The sequence below is a fragment of the Dipodomys spectabilis genome, unplaced genomic scaffold, assembly GCF_019054845.1.
Source record: "Dipodomys spectabilis isolate Male_0828 unplaced genomic scaffold, ASM1905484v1 ptg000306l, whole genome shotgun sequence".
Lineage (NCBI taxonomy): Eukaryota > Metazoa > Chordata > Mammalia > Rodentia > Heteromyidae > Dipodomys > Dipodomys spectabilis.
In genome coordinates, this window is record NW_024870983.1 from 841,757 (window position 1) to 846,434 (window position 4,678).

Below are 4,678 nucleotides of genomic sequence, written 5' to 3' on the forward strand. Positions count from 1 at the left end.
CTGCATATACTTGAACGTATGTCAGCTTATATTTCCATATTTCATTCATCTGCAATAACAATTTGCAAGACTGGAGATGTGATAATATTCTCATTCATTTGGAAGATTAATCTTTAGTCAACAAGAAAGTTTAAAAATGCCTCAGAATATCTTCCTAGCTACCAGTTTTTATGAATGGATTTGTACAAAGTTTTGTGATTATTTTATTTGACATGGGATAATATTTTCTACTACATATAAGTTTTGGAAAAGGAAGAAAACTAAAATTTACTATTATAGAGGAATATGATTGAAATAGAAGACAGATTTTATATTTGTCACATCTCTGATGAGTACCCATATTCAAGATTTAAAGTCTTATTTCATACTATGTTAGACAGATAGGGAAAACATAAAACAACATATGATTACGCAACTATTTGTGACTTTTTAAAATGTACCTTATTAAGTGATGAAATTTACTTTATTAGCTAGTGTTTGGGTTTGAATTATGGGAGGTTGATCTATTTAACACATTTCTGGAAGGCACCTACTGAACAAAACAAATATTGGGGGGTACTATTTCTACACTTTAATGAATGGTTGAACGTGTTTGGCTTTATTGCTGGGTAAATAATTCAACTCTATTGTAACTTGCTCCCTACACTTGTAAAACTTGTAATGTCACTAAGTATCATTTACTTGTCAAATGTTATTTTGGTGAATGTGATTTTAAAAAGTTTTGAAAAAGAATGTATTTTCAGGAGATTAAAGGTAGGTTATCATTGCCTTGAAAATGATAGCATTTTTAAACTACAGAACCAAGATTTACTGTAGTACCAGTAGTTTGAAGCATTAAGGATCTTCTCAATTAATGTTTTTCTGAATTATGATTGACCTGTAAGTAAAGTTTTCCTAGCCTTGGTAGACCAATTATGGATCTATCGATCCCAGAACAATTTTTAGGCCTACTTATACTGGACTGAAATCTTTCAGTAATCATTAGGAGAGGGGTATTAAAAATAATTTTGTGACATTTGTGATCTTGTTCACTCATATGGGCTGGGCATCTGTAAATTTAAAGTTGTAATTACTGTACTTTCTCTCAGATATTGTGATCTCATCTTTCATTTTAAGTTGTCTTGCATTTCACAATTGCTTACTGCTGCGGTCCTGAAATAATATAGGAAATGAGTAATTGAGATGGATTTTCAATTACTTTCTGTTGGCATGTTGCATGGGCCTAGGTGAGAAATCTTGCCCTTGTTATCTGATGATGCGGATAACTGGGACCTGGGATCCTAGGATCCTTGGGTCCTGCAGAAGAATAATACCTTGTAGACATCATATCAGCAAAATTTGTGTATAATCATTAGGAATGCTTCAGAAATATGGAGAAAATCAGTTTGGGACCAGTGAGTTAAAACAATAAACAGAGTAGCAGCGTAAAATCCCTTATAGATTAGAGGAAAACTATTTTTTTTTGCAATGTGAATTCAGAAGTCCAAGAACATTAGAATGTATCACAAGTTTATACCAAAGATATTGCATTGATATTTTTATATTCTAATATGTATTCTAAACCTAATTATTTATATTCCAATTCCATTTATTGGAATAAATACCTATTTATTTGTCAAATTATCAATTAATTCTAGTAAGTTTCACTGTGTGAACTAAAATATCAGCACATATAAATATAAAATGTATAACTATATATAAGAAAAAGGCACACGTTTTGCAATATTCTGTTGTGGTTAGAGTATCAAATTATTTAAAATATTTAATGTATTATTTCATTATCTCTACCTCAGTGTTTGGTAGAGTTGGACCTAAAGCTTTACCATTTGAAGATTTACAGCCTAGTGGCAAGAGGAAACACTTTGATTAAAACATTAACAATTTAAGGCCTAATATCGAGGAGAGACATATAGACTTCTCTTGTAACTCTGAAAATATTTGGTGATAGAAATGCAGTAGTGTAAATTACTGCCTGGTTGGATGGTAGACTGGCCAGGACATTAGTTAATCATGCATATGAACAATTTTTTCACCTTCTTGGCTTTAGATACTTTTGAAATATTAGGTATAATAACCAATTATATTTTGATAAAATACCTTCTAGCCTAAACATTTCTATCTGAACTGTTCCTGTCTCTATGATCCCTTGTAATTAAGATTAGTTTTGTTCCAGTAAGAAAATCTATGCTGTCAGGGTAAGATATTCTGGTTCGTCTGTTCCTAAATGGAAGACAGGTAAAGGGTCAGGTAGACATTTGTGCCAATAAGATCTCATATAGGAATTTTTAAGCTGCAGAAGTTTAGAAGTAGCTCTTAAGCAAGGCTTACTTTGAATCCTTAGCTCCACAAAGCTAACTCAGCTGATAAATAAGTACTTGAAAAGCCATCATCTTTGGACCTAGCTTTAAATTCTTCAAAGTATGATGAAATTTAAAATGAAAAAGACTTAAAATACTCATTGACAAAAAAATTGCAAATGTGAGCAATCGAACAAACAATATAAGTTTTTTTTCCAATATATACAGAATTTTAGAGAAGTAATATCAATAGCATTTTTAGGAACAATAAGTTTTCCTAGTTACAAATAGTCAACCAAGGATATATGCCTGTATAAAGATTGCATCATTAACTACTTAAATTTAAAGGATACTACATGCTTCAACAGCAAATCTACCCTAATTGCAATACAAAGTTTAACACGGCACTTGCACAAGGATGATATGAAAATTTGTGTAGTATTCCATATTTTTCATTCTTCAGATGCAAGAAATGAAAAACAGTTATTAAAAATTGATTACAAAAATACAGTTGTAACGATACATGTAATTCATTGAATTGAAAGTTAGTTTGACATCAGTGTATTAAATCATCACCTTAGAAAGGCCTTTACATAGCATAACCTTTACAAAACTTTTGAAATTAGATAACATTTTCAATTTATCCCAAAGAAATAAAATACTATAAGGACCTAGGGGAAAAAAAAGAATCTTAAAATATTTCTATATCGAATGCTATCTGAAATGACACATTTATTAATGAACCTATATATTATGAAACAATGTAGAATTAAAAGTATTATATCTAGGAGATAATGAAATAGATTATGGATATTATACAAACAGAATACAGATTACTTTAAAATATCCTTTTTCAGACAAGCAACAGAAATATCTTTAGTTTCTGTATTACTCATTTCAACAGATAAGTTAAAATTATTTCTGATTATAAAAATCACAAACTCTGCAGAAATCATTATAGATGTATACAAACAAATCTTGAATACATTTTGACATCGAAGTTAGGCAATTCACTTGGAAGAATAGCATGGAATCCATGAATATTTAAAGTAAGATATTAATGTGGTTTTGTATTGTGAAAATATTTTGTATGGACACAAAGATGGATAGGTATTTTTGAAATTTAAGAAACTTAACCAAACCATTATGACTTAGGAGAAAAATTTTTGCAGCCTTCCACAACTTCAAAGAGGTGATACATACTTAACCTTTTGGCAATATCAAATGCAGCTTCTTCCAAGTTGTTCTTGACCTAGTTTGATATAATATTTCAATAGAAGCAGATCCAGCGTACCTTTGTTATTTCTATTCCCAGCAGCAAGATGCAAGGTTGTCAAGACTTCTTTAGTTTGGGCATTGGTATCTGCATCATGATGCAGTAAGAAAGAAGCCACTCTGGTATTATTCCACATATAAGCACTATGTCTAAGTATCTACTGTAGGCTTCTGGATGAAGAGAGCTATACTCATCATCATCCCTAGTATTCACATGAGTGGCCTTTTTGGAAAGTAGTCTCTGCACTGTAGTAAGCCGATTATTTTCAACAGCCCAATGAAGAAATTTGCTTGGACACTTCTCTATTTTTTTCTAGCAAATGATACCATTCCTCACTTTTTCATCTAGTTCCTTGTCTTCATCAGAATTGCCTAACTAGAGACTTTGAGTACCAGTGGGAATGAGGTGTACATGTATTCCCTAATAGTTCACGTTGGTTGAAGTAGTCAGAAAAATCCAGTGAATTTTCTACTTCTGATTTTTCACCATGATTTTTTTCTCTTTTTCCATTTTTACTATTTGAAATTATTCTAACTGGAGAATAGGGAATGGATAGAGAGCAGAAGAAATAAATCCAAAAACAATCTTCACAGAAGCAAATTCTCAGAGCTATTTCATGACTTTGCAAAGGATAAAGTGGCTGAAGTTAGTATAAATTTAGAAGTATGAAAATGGGAGGGGGGACCAAGATGGCAACAGGGCAGTAGGGAAATGCCATAGCTCTCCCCAACCAAAAAGAGAGTTAGAGTTCCTAAGCTTAACCTCCCCAAGAGACCGACAAAAACAAAAAGATGAATACCCAGAGAAATACAGGAGGTGGAAAATAACAAAAAAGAAAGAGAGAAAAAGAATTTCAGAACAGAGAAGCACGAAGACTCCACCTCCAGTGCTTACTGGTGGCAAGCAGCGCAGCAGGGGCTGCTGGAGTCCCAGAGAAAAAGGAGGCTGCCTGCAGATTACCCACGCAGAAGGACTTAAGAAAAGAAGAAACAAAGAACTTCCACCCCTCTGGTGGAACCACTATTAAATAACCCCATGCTGCTGATCACATGTATGGTGCATATGTGTACACCATTATATGTTACAGACCGTGATAGACAATTTG

At 32.4% G+C, this 4,678-nt stretch overlaps 1 pseudogene; it reads left to right on the forward strand.

Annotated features, from left to right (window-relative positions):
* Positions 1 to 2,653: 2,653 nt before the first annotated feature.
* LOC122127660 lies at positions 2,654 to 2,750 on the forward strand (annotated as a pseudogene).
* The last annotated feature ends 1,928 nt before the right edge of the window (positions 2,751 to 4,678 follow it).